Source organism: Ascaphus truei, chromosome 20 (genome assembly GCF_040206685.1).
Source record: "Ascaphus truei isolate aAscTru1 chromosome 20, aAscTru1.hap1, whole genome shotgun sequence".
In the NCBI taxonomy this organism is placed as follows: domain Eukaryota; kingdom Metazoa; phylum Chordata; class Amphibia; order Anura; family Ascaphidae; genus Ascaphus; species Ascaphus truei.
Genome location: NC_134502.1, coordinates 21,748,418 through 21,764,672, shown reverse-complemented (window position 1 = coordinate 21,764,672; position 16,255 = coordinate 21,748,418). Strand labels below are relative to the sequence as shown.

Genomic DNA, 16,255 nt, shown 5'->3' with positions numbered 1-16,255 from the left:
TTGCTAACATCTTGGGACAATAGGTCGAGTGTGGTCATTGAGAGCGTCCAATTATTTCAAACCTAAGATTGCCTCACATGTGCTAGATATGTCAAATTAAAGATAGAAAGATGCGTTAACAGTTAATACCTGCAATCATGTGATAACACTCAGTACTCTAACATATCCTTATATATGACACTAGTTTCATAATTAGGCATGTGTTTCATTGGTTTGACCTGAAAGCCTGACTGTGCCATAACAATTATTCTTGAATTATTTGACAATGCATACTTATTCCAGGGGCTCCGCCTATATTTTTCATTTTTATGCCAGGGCATTTTCACATATCTCACAGAGTTTAGTCCACAGGACATTAAGAAATGACATATATTCCGCTTTAGGTTCTTGCTCAAGACCTTGATGAGGTGGGCAGGCTTGAATCATGTTTTGATCAAAAGATGCAACCAAATGTCTCCTTTGTCACACAGACTTGGCTTGTAAACAAATGTAAACATGACACGAGTATATTTGAGGCCCAATTGGTAGGAGAGCAGGATTTGTTCTCTTGTTTTCCATATATATATATATATATATATATATATAAAAACAAACATTAGGTCAATGGTTTTACCAGCAGCAGCAGTCCACTTGTAAAGGGAGGAGGAACGCGGTCATCCATCCAGTCTCCCACAAATGTTAGGCCAATTGCTTTCCTTGCTGCATACTCCATAAGTGCATTTAATGATGTTGTTAGTGTTACTCTGCATTTTAGGGGATAGGTTACCAGCTTGACATCATTTCCTAAACAATAGCATAATCTATATTTAGACTCAAAGATCAGTCTCTCGTGAGACTGTCAAAAATTGCTAATGCTGACTATATTGCAAGTCATCACAGCGGGGTATTGGGAAAAGTTTTCAACTAGCAATAATCACGCCTCGGATAAACCTCATTGGCTATGATACTGCCACTGCGCAAAGTTAACTTTCTACTGGTTTAGTAACCACCAGCTCACATGAAGCCCTCATTACACTGGTGGCTAGCCATAATGCAGAAATGAGTTCAGTGCTATGGATTGTGGGAGTTAATATGCTAATTCAACTGTCAACTAGAAAGACTCTCTTGCAGTTCCACAAACAACCACTGCAGTGTATCTGCATGCAAACGCTTCAGCCAGAGGTGTATTTGGGACCAAATACATGATATCTCCTCTCTCACCAGTGACCTGACTGTGAAATAACCATTTTTGTTGAATATTGCTATTTCAAACATAGTGGAAGTTACTCGAAAAGATGATTTCATATGAAAAAGAAAAGTTTGATTGCAGTGATATTCATGTCAAAAGTGAAAGTCATACATTTAGACTTCAAAAATAAAATCCGTACAGATCAAATGACCAACTTCAGTAGCTCAGGGATATGGCATGTACTTGGTTTTATATATGTCAATCTTCAGGACCGGGTGGGTAACCCCCTCTAAACACAAACGAGATCATATGAGATATACACACTCTTCATGCCGATAGTAGGGACTCATTCATTGTAGGTTTGGTAGGGAAATATATCATCAACATGGTTAGTGAATGTTAGTGAATGTTAGTGAATGTTAGTGAATGTTAGTGAATGTTAGTGAATTTGGAACATTATTATCAACATTTTCAACAAAATGCCCAAGGTCTCTGTGGCGCAATTGGTTAGCGCGTTCGGCTGTTAACCGAAAGGTTGGTGGTTCAAGCCCACCCAGGGACGTCTGTTTTCCACCTCACATCTCTTTTCTTCACTTGTTCTGCCCATGGGATCAAGTAGCATGGAAAAAGCTGAAAACATTCACATCTCTGATTATATTATACCCACTTACCTCCTTCAAGACATTTAATAAGATATTTGAAAATAGAATGTCTGATGACTAATTGTCGTTTCATGCACGCAACCAAAGACTTCTTTTTCTATTCATCAATGTTGCTATCTATTAAGTGAAGTTGCTTGAGAAACGTCATGTCAGATCAAGAACTATATGAATACTGCTTCTGTTGTGGTGGAAAGACAAATATTTGGTGATAGATGAAGATGATCAAGAGCACAGGATGATCTGCAAACCAAGATGTGATTGCTAACATCTTGGGACAATAGGTCGAGTGTGGTCATTGAGAGCGTCCAATTATTTCAAACCTAAGATTGCCTCACATGTGCTAGATATGTCAAATTAAAGATAGAAAGATGCGTTAACAGTTAATACCTGCAATCATGTGATAACACTCAGTACTCTAACATATCCTTATATATGACACTAGTTTCATAATTAGGCATGTGTTTCATTGGTTTGACCTGAAAGCCTGACTGTGCCATAACAATTATTCTTGAATTATTTGACAATGCATACTTATTCCAGGGGCTCCGCCTATATTTTTCATTTTTATGCCAGGGCATTTTCACATATCTCACAGAGTTTAGTCCACAGGACATTAAGAAATGACATATATTCCGCTTTAGGTTCTTGCTCAAGACCTTGATGAGGTGGGCAGGCTTGAATCATGTTTTGATCAAAAGATGCAACCAAATGTCTCCTTTGTCACACAGACTTGGCTTGTAAACAAATGTAAACATGACACGAGTATATTTGAGGCCCAATTGGTAGGAGAGCAGGATTTGTTCTCTTGTTTTCCATATATATATATATATATATATATATATAAAAACAAACATTAGGTCAATGGTTTTACCAGCAGCAGCAGTCCACTTGTAAAGGGAGGAGGAACGCGGTCATCCATCCAGTCTCCCACAAATGTTAGGCCAATTGCTTTCCTTGCTGCATACTCCATAAGTGCATTTAATGATGTTGTTAGTGTTACTCTGCATTTTAGGGGATAGGTTACCAGCTTGACATCATTTCCTAAACAATAGCATAATCTATATTTAGACTCAAAGATCAGTCTCTCGTGAGACTGTCAAAAATTGCTAATGCTGACTATATTGCAAGTCATCACAGCGGGGTATTGGGAAAAGTTTTCAACTAGCAATAATCACGCCTCGGATAAACCTCATTGGCTATGATACTGCCACTGCGCAAAGTTAACTTTCTACTGGTTTAGTAACCACCAGCTCACATGAAGCCCTCATTACACTGGTGGCTAGCCATAATGCAGAAATGAGTTCAGTGCTATGGATTGTGGGAGTTAATATGCTAATTCAACTGTCAACTAGAAAGACTCTCTTGCAGTTCCACAAACAACCACTGCAGTGTATCTGCATGCAAACGCTTCAGCCAGAGGTGTATTTGGGACCAAATACATGATATCTCCTCTCTCACCAGTGACCTGACTGTGAAATAACCATTTTTGTTGAATATTGCTATTTCAAACATAGTGGAAGTTACTCGAAAAGATGATTTCATATGAAAAAGAAAAGTTTGATTGCAGTGATATTCATGTCAAAAGTGAAAGTCATACATTTAGACTTCAAAAATAAAATCCGTACAGATCAAATGACCAACTTCAGTAGCTCAGGGATATGGCATGTACTTGGTTTTATATATGTCAATCTTCAGGACCGGGTGGGTAACCCCCTCTAAACACAAACGAGATCATATGAGATATACACACTCTTCATGCCGATAGTAGGGACTCATTCATTGTAGGTTTGGTAGGGAAATATATCATCAACATGGTTAGTGAATGTTAGTGAATGTTAGTGAATGTTAGTGAATGTTAGTGAATGTTAGTGAATTTGGAACATTATTATCAACATTTTCAACAAAATGCCCAAGGTCTCTGTGGCGCAATTGGTTAGCGCGTTCGGCTGTTAACCGAAAGGTTGGTGGTTCAAGCCCACCCAGGGACGTCTGTTTTCCACCTCACATCTCTTTTCTTCACTTGTTCTGCCCATGGGATCAAGTAGCATGGAAAAAGCTGAAAACATTCACATCTCTGATTATATTATACCCACTTACCTCCTTCAAGACATTTAATAAGATATTTGAAAATAGAATGTCTGATGACTAATTGTCGTTTCATGCACGCAACCAAAGACTTCTTTTTCTATTCATCAATGTTGCTATCTATTAAGTGAAGTTGCTTGAGAAACGTCATGTCAGATCAAGAACTATATGAATACTGCTTCTGTTGTGGTGGAAAGACAAATATTTGGTGATAGATGAAGATGATCAAGAGCACAGGATGATCTGCAAACCAAGATGTGATTGCTAACATCTTGGGACAATAGGTCGAGTGTGGTCATTGAGAGCGTCCAATTATTTCAAACCTAAGATTGCCTCACATGTGCTAGATATGTCAAATTAAAGATAGAAAGATGCGTTAACAGTTAATACCTGCAATCATGTGATAACACTCAGTACTCTAACATATCCTTATATATGACACTAGTTTCATAATTAGGCATGTGTTTCATTGGTTTGACCTGAAAGCCTGACTGTGCCATAACAATTATTCTTGAATTATTTGACAATGCATACTTATTCCAGGGGCTCCGCCTATATTTTTCATTTTTATGCCAGGGCATTTTCACATATCTCACAGAGTTTAGTCCACAGGACATTAAGAAATGACATATATTCCGCTTTAGGTTCTTGCTCAAGACCTTGATGAGGTGGGCAGGCTTGAATCATGTTTTGATCAAAAGATGCAACCAAATGTCTCCTTTGTCACACAGACTTGGCTTGTAAATAAATGTAAACATGACACGAGTATATTTGAGGCCCAATTGGTAGGAGAGCAGGATTTGTTTTCTTGTTTTCCATATATATATATATATATATATATATATATATAAAAACAAACATTAGGTCAATGGTTTTACCAGCAGCAGCAGTCCACTTGTAAAAAGAGGAGGAACGCGGTCATCCATCCAGTCTCCCACAAATGTTAGGCCAATTGCTTTCCTTGCTGCATACTCCATAAGTGCATTTAATGATGTTGTTAGTGTTACTCTGCATTTTAGGGGATAGGTTACCAGCTTGACATCATTTCCTAAACAATAGCATAATCTATATTTAGACTCAAAGATCAGTCTCTCGTGAGACTGTCAAAAATTGCTAATGCTGACTATATTGCAAGTCATCACAGCGGGGTATTGGGAAAAGTTTTCAACTAGCAATAATCACGCCTCGGATAAACCTCATTGGCTATGATACTGCCACTGCGCAAAGTTAACTTTCTACTGGTTTAGTAACCACCAGCTCACATGAAGCCCTCATTACACTGGTGGCTAGCCATAATGCAGAAATGAGTTCAGTGCTATGGATTGTGGGAGTTAATATGCTAATTCAACTGTCAACTAGAAAGACTCTCTTGCAGTTCCACAAACAACCACTGCAGTGTATCTGCATGCAAACGCTTCAGCCAGAGGTGTATTTGGGACCAAATACATGATATCTCCTCTCTCACCAGTGACCTGACTGTGAAATAACCATTTTTGTTGAATATTGCTATTTCAAACATAGTGGAAGTTACTCGAAAAGATGATTTCATATGAAAAAGAAAAGTTTGATTGCAGTGATATTCATGTCAAAAGTGAAAGTCATACATTTAGACTTCAAAAATAAAATCCGTACAGATCAAATGACCAACTTCAGTAGCTCAGGGATATGGCATGTACTTGGTTTTATATATGTCAATCTTCAGGACCGGGTGGGTAACCCCCTCTAAACACAAACGAGATCATATGAGATATACACACTCTTCATGCCGATAGTAGGGACTCATTCATTGTAGGTTTGGTAGGGAAATATATCATCAACATGGTTAGTGAATGTTAGTGAATGTTAGTGAATGTTAGTGAATGTTAGTGAATGTTAGTGAATTTGGAACATTATTATCAACATTTTCAACAAAATGCCCAAGGTCTCTGTGGCGCAATTGGTTAGCGCGTTCGGCTGTTAACCGAAAGGTTGGTGGTTCAAGCCCACCCAGGGACGTCTGTTTTCCACCTCACATCTCTTTTCTTCACTTGTTCTGCCCATGGGATCAAGTAGCATGGAAAAAGCTGAAAACATTCACATCTCTGATTATATTATACCCACTTATCTCCTTCAAGACATTTAATAAGATATTTGAAAATAGAATGTCTGATGACTAATTGTCGTTTCATGCACGCAACCAAAGACTTCTTTTTCTATTCATCAATGTTGCTATCTATTAAGTGAAGTTGCTTGAGAAACGTCATGTCAGATCAAGAACTATATGAATACTGCTTCTGTTGTGGTGGAAAGACAAATATTTGGTGATAGATGAAGATGATCAAGAGCACAGGATGATCTGCAAACCAAGATGTGATTGCTAACATCTTGGGACAATAGGTCGAGTGTGGTCATTGAGAGCGTCCAATTATTTCAAACCTAAGATTGCCTCACATGTGCTAGATATGTCAAATTAAAGATAGAAAGATGCGTTAACAGTTAATACCTGCAATCATGTGATAACACTCAGTACTCTAACATATCCTTATATATGACACTAGTTTCATAATTAGGCATGTGTTTCATTGGTTTGACCTGAAAGCCTGACTGTGCCATAACAATTATTCTTGAATTATTTGACAATGCATACTTATTCCAGGGGCTCCGCCTATATTTTTCATTTTTATGCCAGGGCATTTTCACATATCTCACAGAGTTTAGTCCACAGGACATTAAGAAATGACATATATTCCGCTTTAGGTTCTTGCTCAAGACCTTGATGAGGTGGGCAGGCTTGAATCATGTTTTGATCAAAAGATGCAACCAAATGTCTCCTTTGTCACACAGACTTGGCTTGTAAACAAATGTAAACATGACACGAGTATATTTGAGGCCCAATTGGTAGGAGAGCAGGATTTGTTCTCTTGTTTTCCATATATATATATATATATATATATATATAAAAACAAACATTAGGTCAATGGTTTTACCAGCAGCAGCAGTCCACTTGTAAAGGGAGGAGGAACGCGGTCATCCATCCAGTCTCCCACAAATGTTAGGCCAATTGCTTTCCTTGCTGCATACTCCATAAGTGCATTTAATGATGTTGTTAGTGTTACTCTGCATTTTAGGGGATAGGTTACCAGCTTGACATCATTTCCTAAACAATAGCATAATCTATATTTAGACTCAAAGATCAGTCTCTCGTGAGACTGTCAAAAATTGCTAATGCTGACTATATTGCAAGTCATCACAGCGGGGTATTGGGAAAAGTTTTCAACTAGCAATAATCACGCCTCGGATAAACCTCATTGGCTATGATACTGCCACTGCGCAAAGTTAACTTTCTACTGGTTTAGTAACCACCAGCTCACATGAAGCCCTCATTACACTGGTGGCTAGCCATAATGCAGAAATGAGTTCAGTGCTATGGATTGTGGGAGTTAATATGCTAATTCAACTGTCAACTAGAAAGACTCTCTTGCAGTTCCACAAACAACCACTGCAGTGTATCTGCATGCAAACGCTTCAGCCAGAGGTGTATTTGGGACCAAATACATGATATCTCCTCTCTCACCAGTGACCTGACTGTGAAATAACCATTTTTGTTGAATATTGCTATTTCAAACATAGTGGAAGTTACTCGAAAAGATGATTTCATATGAAAAAGAAAAGTTTGATTGCAGTGATATTCATGTCAAAAGTGAAAGTCATACATTTAGACTTCAAAAATAAAATCCGTACAGATCAAATGACCAACTTCAGTAGCTCAGGGATATGGCATGTACTTGGTTTTATATATGTCAATCTTCAGGACCGGGTGGGTAACCCCCTCTAAACACAAACGAGATCATATGAGATATACACACTCTTCATGCCGATAGTAGGGACTCATTCATTGTAGGTTTGGTAGGGAAATATATCATCAACATGGTTAGTGAATGTTAGTGAATGTTAGTGAATGTTAGTGAATGTTAGTGAATGTTAGTGAATTTGGAACATTATTATCAACATTTTCAACAAAATGCCCAAGGTCTCTGTGGCGCAATTGGTTAGCGCGTTCGGCTGTTAACCGAAAGGTTGGTGGTTCAAGCCCACCCAGGGACGTCTGTTTTCCACCTCACATCTCTTTTCTTCACTTGTTCTGCCCATGGGATCAAGTAGCATGGAAAAAGCTGAAAACATTCACATCTCTGATTATATTATACCCACTTACCTCCTTCAAGACATTTAATAAGATATTTGAAAATAGAATGTCTGATGACTAATTGTCGTTTCATGCACGCAACCAAAGACTTCTTTTTCTATTCATCAATGTTGCTATCTATTAAGTGAAGTTGCTTGAGAAACGTCATGTCAGATCAAGAACTATATGAATACTGCTTCTGTTGTGGTGGAAAGACAAATATTTGGTGATAGATGAAGATGATCAAGAGCACAGGATGATCTGCAAACCAAGATGTGATTGCTAACATCTTGGGACAATAGGTCGAGTGTGGTCATTGAGAGCGTCCAATTATTTCAAACCTAAGATTGCCTCACATGTGCTAGATATGTCAAATTAAAGATAGAAAGATGCGTTAACAGTTAATACCTGCAATCATGTGATAACACTCAGTACTCTAACATATCCTTATATATGACACTAGTTTCATAATTAGGCATGTGTTTCATTGGTTTGACCTGAAAGCCTGACTGTGCCATAACAATTATTCTTGAATTATTTGACAATGCATACTTATTCCAGGGGCTCCGCCTATATTTTTCATTTTTATGCCAGGGCATTTTCACATATCTCACAGAGTTTAGTCCACAGGACATTAAGAAATGACATATATTCCGCTTTAGGTTCTTGCTCAAGACCTTGATGAGGTGGGCAGGCTTGAATCATGTTTTGATCAAAAGATGCAACCAAATGTCTCCTTTGTCACACAGACTTGGCTTGTAAACAAATGTAAACATGACACGAGTATATTTGAGGCCCAATTGGTAGGAGAGCAGGATTTGTTCTCTTGTTTTCCATATATATATATATATATATATATAAACAAACATTAGGTCAATGGTTTTACCAGCAGCAGCAGTCCACTTGTAAAGGGAGGAGGAACGCGGTCATCCATCCAGTCTCCCACAAATGTTAGGCCAATTGCTTTCCTTGCTGCATACTCCATAAGTGCATTTAATGATGTTGTTAGTGTTACTCTGCATTTTAGGGGATAGGTTACCAGCTTGACATCATTTCCTAAACAATAGCATAATCTATATTTAGACTCAAAGATCAGTCTCTCGTGAGACTGTCAAAAATTGCTAATGCTGACTATATTGCAAGTCATCACAGCGGGGTATTGGGAAAAGTTTTCAACTAGCAATAATCACGCCTCGGATAAACCTCATTGGCTATGATACCGCCACTGCGCAAAGTTAACTTTCTACTGGTTTAGTAACCACCAGCTCACATGAAGCCCTCATTACACTGGTGGCTAGCCATAATGCAGAAATGAGTTCAGTGCTATGGATTGTGGGAGTTAATATGCTAATTCAACTGTCAACTAGAAAGACTCTCTTGCAGTTCCACAAACAACCACTGCAGTGTATCTGCATGCAAACGCTTCAGCCAGAGGTGTATTTGGGACCAAATACATGATATCTCCTCTCTCACCAGTGACCTGACTGTGAAATAACCATTTTTGTTGAATATTGCTATTTCAAACATAGTGGAAGTTACTCGAAAAGATGATTTCATATGAAAAAGAAAAGTTTGATTGCAGTGATATTCATGTCAAAAGTGAAAGTCATACATTTAGACTTCAAAAATAAAATCCGTACAGATCAAATGACCAACTTCAGTAGCTCAGGGATATGGCATGTACTTGCTTTTATATATGTCAATCTTCAGGACCGGGTGGGTAACCCCCTCTAAACACAAACGAGATCATATGAGATATACACACTCTTCATGCCGATAGTAGGGACTCATTCATTGTAGGTTTGGTAGGGAAATATATCATCAACATGGTTAGTGAATGTTAGTGAATGTTAGTGAATGTTAGTGAATGTTAGTGAATGTTAGTGAATTTGGAACATTATTATCAACATTTTCAACAAAATGCCCAAGGTCTCTGTGGCGCAATTGGTTAGCGCGTTCGGCTGTTAACCGAAAGGTTGGTGGTTCAAGCCCACCCAGGGACGTCTGTTTTCCACCTCACATCTCTTTTCTTCACTTGTTCTGCCCATGGGATCAAGTAGCATGGAAAAAGCTGAAAACATTCACATCTCTGATTATATTATACCCACTTATCTCCTTCAAGACATTTAATAAGATATTTGAAAATAGAATGTCTGATGACTAATTGTCGTTTCATGCACGCAACCAAAGACTTCTTTTTCTATTCATCAATGTTGCTATCTATTAAGTGAAGTTGCTTGAGAAACGTCATGTCAGATCAAGAACTATATGAATACTGCTTCTGTTGTGGTGGAAAGACAAATATTTGGTGATAGATGAAGATGATCAAGAGCACAGGATGATCTGCAAACCAAGATGTGATTGCTAACATCTTGGGACAATAGGTCGAGTGTGGTCATTGAGAGCGTCCAATTATTTCAAACCTAAGATTGCCTCACATGTGCTAGATATGTCAAATTAAAGATAGAAAGATGCGTTAACAGTTAATACCTGCAATCATGTGATAACACTCAGTACTCTAACATATCCTTATATATGACACTAGTTTCATAATTAGGCATGTGTTTCATTGGTTTGACCTGAAAGCCTGACTGTGCCATAACAATTATTCTTGAATTATTTGACAATGCATACTTATTCCAGGGGCTCCGCCTATATTTTTCATTTTTATGCCAGGGCATTTTCACATATCTCACAGAGTTTAGTCCACAGGACATTAAGAAATGACATATATTCCGCTTTAGGTTCTTGCTCAAGACCTTGATGAGGTGGGCAGGCTTGAATCATGTTTTGATCAAAAGATGCAACCAAATGTCTCCTTTGTCACACAGACTTGGCTTGTAAACAAATGTAAACATGACACGAGTATATTTGAGGCCCAATTGGTAGGAGAGCAGGATTTGTTCTCTTGTTTTCCATATATATATATATATATATATATAAACAAACATTAGGTCAATGGTTTTACCAGCAGCAGCAGTCCACTTGTAAAGGGAGGAGGAACGCGGTCATCCATCCAGTCTCCCACAAATGTTAGGCCAATTGCTTTCCTTGCTGCATACTCCATAAGTGCATTTAATGATGTTGTTAGTGTTACTCTGCATTTTAGGGGATAGGTTACCAGCTTGACATCATTTCCTAAACAATAGCATAATCTATATTTAGACTCAAAGATCAGTCTCTCGTGAGACTGTCAAAAATTGCTAATGCTGACTATATTGCAAGTCATCACAGCGGGGTATTGGGAAAAGTTTTCAACTAGCAATAATCACGCCTCGGATAAACCTCATTGGCTATGATACCGCCACTGCGCAAAGTTAACTTTCTACTGGTTTAGTAACCACCAGCTCACATGAAGCCCTCATTACACTGGTGGCTAGCCATAATGCAGAAATGAGTTCAGTGCTATGGATTGTGGGAGTTAATATGCTAATTCAACTGTCAACTAGAAAGACTCTCTTGCAGTTCCACAAACAACCACTGCAGTGTATCTGCATGCAAACGCTTCAGCCAGAGGTGTATTTGGGACCAAATACATGATATCTCCTCTCTCACCAGTGACCTGACTGTGAAATAACCATTTTTGTTGAATATTGCTATTTCAAACATAGTGGAAGTTACTCGAAAAGATGATTTCATATGAAAAAGAAAAGTTTGATTGCAGTGATATTCATGTCAAAAGTGAAAGTCATACATTTAGACTTCAAAAATAAAATCCGTACAGATCAAATGACCAACTTCAGTAGCTCAGGGATATGGCATGTACTTGGTTTTATATATGTCAATCTTCAGGACCGGGTGGGTAACCCCCTCTAAACACAAACGAGATCATATGAGATATACACACTCTTCATGCCGATAGTAGGGACTCATTCATTGTAGGTTTGGTAGGGAAATATATCATCAACATGGTTAGTGAATGTTAGTGAATGTTAGTGAATGTTAGTGAATGTTAGTGAATGTTAGTGAATTTGGAACATTATTATCAACATTTTCAACAAAATGCCCAAGGTCTCTGTGGCGCAATTGGTTAGCGCGTTCGGCTGTTAACCGAAAGGTTGGTGGTTCAAGCCCACCCAGGGACGTCTGTTTTCCACCTCACATCTCTTTTCTTCACTTGTTCTGCCCATGGGATCAAGTAGCATGGAAAAAGCTGAAAACATTCACATCTCTGATTATATTATACCCACTTATCTCCTTCAAGACATTTAATAAGATATTTGAAAATAGAATGTCTGATGACTAATTGTCGTTTCATGCACGCAACCAAAGACTTCTTTTTCTATTCATCAATGTTGCTATCTATTAAGTGAAGTTGCTTGAGAAACGTCATGTCAGATCAAGAACTATATGAATACTGCTTCTGTTGTGGTGGAAAGACAAATATTTGGTGATAGATGAAGATGATCAAGAGCACAGGATGATCTGCAAACCAAGATGTGATTGCTAACATCTTGGGACAATAGGTCGAGTGTGGTCATTGAGAGCGTCCAATTATTTCAAACCTAAGATTGCCTCACATGTGCTAGATATGTCAAATTAAAGATAGAAAGATGCGTTAACAGTTAATACCTGCAATCATGTGATAACACTCAGTACTCTAACATATCCTTATATATGACACTAGTTTCATAATTAGGCATGTGTTTCATTGGTTTGACCTGAAAGCCTGACTGTGCCATAACAATTATTCTTGAATTATTTGACAATGCATACTTATTCCAGGGGCTCCTCCTATATTTTTCATTTTTATGCCAGGGCATTTTCACATATCTCACAGAGTTTAGTCCACAGGACATTAAGAAATGACATATATTCCGCTTTAGGTTCTTGCTCAAGACCTTGATGAGGTGGGCAGGCTTGAATCATGTTTTGATCAAAAGATGCAACCAAATGTCTCCTTTGTCACACAGACTTGGCTTGTAAATAAATGTAAACATGACACAAGTATATTTGAGGCCCAATTGGTAGGAGAGCAGGATTTGTTCTCTTGTTTTCTTATCTATACATATATATATATATAAACACACGTTAGGCCAATAGTTTTACCAGCAGCAGTCCACTTGTAAAGGGAGGAGGAGCACGGTCATCCGTCCAGACCCCCAAATATGTTAGGCCAATTGTTTTCCTTGCTGCATACTCCATAAGGGCATTTAATGATGTTGTTAGTGTTACTTTGCATTTTAGGGGGTAGGTTATCAGCTTGCTTGGTTCCAGCTTGACATCATTTCCTAAACAATGGCATAATCTATATTTAGACTCAAAGATCAGTCTCTCGTGAGACTGTCAAAAATTGCTAATGCTGACTATATTGCAAGTCATCACAGCGGGGTATTGGGAAAAGTTTTCAACTAGCAATAATCACGCCTCGGATAAACCTCATTGGCTATGATACTGCCACTGCGCAAAGTTAACTTTCTACTGGTTTAGTAACCACCAGCTCACATGAAGCCCTCATTACACTGGTGGCTAGCCATAATGCAGAAATGAGTTCAGTGCTATGGATTGTGGGAGTTAATATGCTAATTCAACTGTCAACTAGAAAGACTCTCTTGCAGTTCCACAAACAACCACTTGCAGTGTATCTGCATGCAAACGCTTCAGCCAGAGGTCTATTTGGGACCAAATACATGATATCTCCTCTCTCACCAGTGACCTGACTGTGAAATAACCATTTTTGTTGAATATTGCTATTTCAAACATAGTGGAAGTTACTCGAAAAGATGATTTCATATGAAAAAGAAAAGTTTGATTGCAGTGATATTCATGTCAAAAGTGAAAGTCATACATTTAGACTTCAAAAATAAAATCCGTACAGATCAAATGACCAACTTCAGTAGCTCAGGGATATGGCATGTACTTGGTTTTATATATGTCAATCTTCAGGACCGGGTGGGTAACCCCCTCTAAACACAAACGAGATCATATGAGATATACACACTCTTCATGCCGATAGTAGGGACTCATTCATTGTAGGTTTGGTAGGGAAATATATCATCAACATGGTTAGTGAATGTTAGTGAATGTTAGTGAATGTTAGTGAATGTTAGTGAATGTTAGTGAATTTGGAACATTATTATCAACATTTTCAACAAAATGCCCAAGGTCTCTGTGGCGCAATTGGTTAGCGCGTTCGGCTGTTAACCGAAAGGTTGGTGGTTCAAGCCCACCCAGGGACGTCTGTTTTCCACCTCACATCTCTTTTCTTCACTTGTTCTGCCCATGGGATCAAGTAGCATGGAAAAAGCTGAAAACATTCACATCTCTGATTATATTATACCCACTTATCTCCTTCAAGACATTTAATAAGATATTTGAAAATAGAATGTCTGATGACTAATTGTCGTTTCATGCACGCAACCAAAGACTTCTTTTTCTATTCATCAATGTTGCTATCTATTAAGTGAAGTTGCTTGAGAAACGTCATGTCAGATCAAGAACTATATGAATACTGCTTCTGTTGTGGTGGAAAGACAAATATTTGGTGATAGATGAAGATGATCAAGAGCACAGGATGATCTGCAAACCAAGATGTGATTGCTAACATCTTGGGACAATAGGTCGAGTGTGGTCATTGAGAGCGTCCAATTATTTCAAACCTAAGATTGCCTCACATGTGCTAGATATGTCAAATTAAAGATAGAAAGATGCGTTAACAGTTAATACCTGCAATCATGTGATAACACTCAGTACTCTAACATATCCTTATATATGACACTAGTTTCATAATTAGGCATGTGTTTCATTGGTTTGACCTGAAAGCCTGACTGTGCCATAACAATTATTCTTGAATTATTTGACAACGCATACTTATTCCAGGGGCTCCTGCTATATTTTTCATTTTCATGCCAGGGCATTTTCACATATCTCACAGAGTTTAGTCCATAGGACATTAAGAAATGACATATATTCCGGTTTAGGTTTTTGCTCAAGACCTTGATGAGGTGGGCAGGCTTGAATCATGTTTTGATCAAAAAATGCAACCAAATGTCTCCTTTGTCACACAGACTTGGCTTGTAAATAAATGTAAACATGACACGAGTATATTTGAGGCCCAATTGGTAGGAGAGCAGGATTTGTTCTCTTGTTTTCCATATCTAAATATATATATATATATATATATATATATATATATATATATATATAAACACGTTAGGCCAATAGTTTTACCAGCAGCAGTCCACTTGTAAAGGGAGGAGGAGCACAGTCATCCGTCCAGTCTCCCATAAATGTTAGGCCAATTGTTTTCCTTGCTGCATACTCCATAAGGGCATTTAAAGATGTTGTTAGTGTTACTTTGCATTTTAGGGGGTAGGTTATCAGCTTGCTTGGTTCCAGCTTGACATCATTTCCTAAACAATGGCATAATCTATATTTAGACTCAAAGATCAGTCTCTCGTGAGACTGTCAAAAATTGCTAATGCTGACTATATTGCAAGTCATCACAGCGGGGTATTGGGAAAAGTTTTCAACTAGCAATAATCACGCCTCGGATAAACCTCATTGGCTATGATACTGCCACTGCGCAAAGTTAACTTTCTACTGGTTTAGTAACCACCAGCTCACATGAAGCCCTCATTACACTGGTGGCTAGCCATAATGCAGAAATGAGTTCAGTGCTATGGATTGTGGGAGTTAATATGCTAATTCAACTGTCAACTAGAAAGACTCTCTTGCAGTTCCACAAACTACCACTGCAGTGTATCTGCATGCAAACGCTTCAGCCAGAGGTGTATTTGGGACCAAATACATGATATCTCCTCTCTCACCAGTGACCTGACTGTGAAATAACCATTTTTGTTGAATATTGCTATTTCAAACATAGTGGAAGTTACTCGAAAAGATGATTTCATATGAAAAAGAAAAGTTTTCTCGCAGTGATATTCATGTCAAATGTGAAAGTCATACATTTAGACTTCAAAAATAAAATCCGTACAGATCAAATGACCAACTTCAGTGGCTCAGGGATATGGCATGTACTTGCTTTGATATATGTCAATCTTCAGGACCGGGTGGGTAACCCCCTCTAAACACAAACGAGATCATATGAGATATACACACTCTTCATGCCGATAGTAGGGACTCATTCATTGTAGGTTTGGTAGGGAAATATATCATCAACATGGTTAGTGAATGTTAGTGAATGTTAGTGAATGTTAGTGAATTGGGAACATTATT

The 16,255-nt window shown here is 38.2% G+C and overlaps 15 non-coding genes across 15 annotated transcripts; 7 read left to right on the top strand and 8 right to left on the bottom strand.

Moving 5' to 3' along the window:
* Positions 1-823: 823 nt before the first annotated feature.
* LOC142471542 (U4 spliceosomal RNA) lies at positions 824-964 on the bottom strand. The gene has a single exon (XR_012789502.1). It is a non-coding gene; the product is annotated as a U4 spliceosomal RNA (small nuclear RNA).
* Positions 965-1,656: 692 nt separating this feature from the next.
* TRNAN-GUU (transfer RNA asparagine (anticodon GUU)) lies at positions 1,657-1,730 on the top strand. Its single transcript has one exon. It is a non-coding gene; the product is annotated as a tRNA-Asn (tRNA).
* Positions 1,731-2,911: 1,181 nt separating this feature from the next.
* On the bottom strand, positions 2,912-3,052 carry LOC142471540 (U4 spliceosomal RNA). The gene has a single exon (XR_012789500.1). It is a non-coding gene; the product is annotated as a U4 spliceosomal RNA (small nuclear RNA).
* Positions 3,053-3,744: 692 nt separating this feature from the next.
* TRNAN-GUU (transfer RNA asparagine (anticodon GUU)) lies at positions 3,745-3,818 on the top strand. Its single transcript has one exon. It is a non-coding gene; the product is annotated as a tRNA-Asn (tRNA).
* A 1,185-nt stretch (positions 3,819-5,003) lies between these two features.
* On the bottom strand, positions 5,004-5,144 carry LOC142471539 (U4 spliceosomal RNA). The gene has a single exon (XR_012789499.1). It is a non-coding gene; the product is annotated as a U4 spliceosomal RNA (small nuclear RNA).
* A 692-nt stretch (positions 5,145-5,836) lies between these two features.
* On the top strand, positions 5,837-5,910 carry TRNAN-GUU (transfer RNA asparagine (anticodon GUU)). Its single transcript has one exon. It is a non-coding gene; the product is annotated as a tRNA-Asn (tRNA).
* A 1,181-nt stretch (positions 5,911-7,091) lies between these two features.
* LOC142471538 (U4 spliceosomal RNA) lies at positions 7,092-7,232 on the bottom strand. Its single transcript, XR_012789498.1, has one exon. It is a non-coding gene; the product is annotated as a U4 spliceosomal RNA (small nuclear RNA).
* Positions 7,233-7,924: 692 nt separating this feature from the next.
* TRNAN-GUU (transfer RNA asparagine (anticodon GUU)) lies at positions 7,925-7,998 on the top strand. Its single transcript has one exon. It is a non-coding gene; the product is annotated as a tRNA-Asn (tRNA).
* Positions 7,999-9,173: 1,175 nt separating this feature from the next.
* Positions 9,174-9,314, bottom strand: LOC142471475 (U4 spliceosomal RNA). Its single transcript, XR_012789435.1, has one exon. It is a non-coding gene; the product is annotated as a U4 spliceosomal RNA (small nuclear RNA).
* A 692-nt stretch (positions 9,315-10,006) lies between these two features.
* TRNAN-GUU (transfer RNA asparagine (anticodon GUU)) lies at positions 10,007-10,080 on the top strand. The gene has a single exon. It is a non-coding gene; the product is annotated as a tRNA-Asn (tRNA).
* A 1,175-nt stretch (positions 10,081-11,255) lies between these two features.
* On the bottom strand, positions 11,256-11,396 carry LOC142471571 (U4 spliceosomal RNA). The gene has a single exon (XR_012789531.1). It is a non-coding gene; the product is annotated as a U4 spliceosomal RNA (small nuclear RNA).
* A 692-nt stretch (positions 11,397-12,088) lies between these two features.
* TRNAN-GUU (transfer RNA asparagine (anticodon GUU)) lies at positions 12,089-12,162 on the top strand. The gene has a single exon. It is a non-coding gene; the product is annotated as a tRNA-Asn (tRNA).
* Positions 12,163-13,348: 1,186 nt separating this feature from the next.
* On the bottom strand, positions 13,349-13,489 carry LOC142471537 (U4 spliceosomal RNA). Its single transcript, XR_012789496.1, has one exon. It is a non-coding gene; the product is annotated as a U4 spliceosomal RNA (small nuclear RNA).
* A 693-nt stretch (positions 13,490-14,182) lies between these two features.
* Positions 14,183-14,256, top strand: TRNAN-GUU (transfer RNA asparagine (anticodon GUU)). Its single transcript has one exon. It is a non-coding gene; the product is annotated as a tRNA-Asn (tRNA).
* A 1,213-nt stretch (positions 14,257-15,469) lies between these two features.
* Positions 15,470-15,610, bottom strand: LOC142471536 (U4 spliceosomal RNA). The gene has a single exon (XR_012789495.1). It is a non-coding gene; the product is annotated as a U4 spliceosomal RNA (small nuclear RNA).
* Positions 15,611-16,255: the final 645 nt, after the last annotated feature.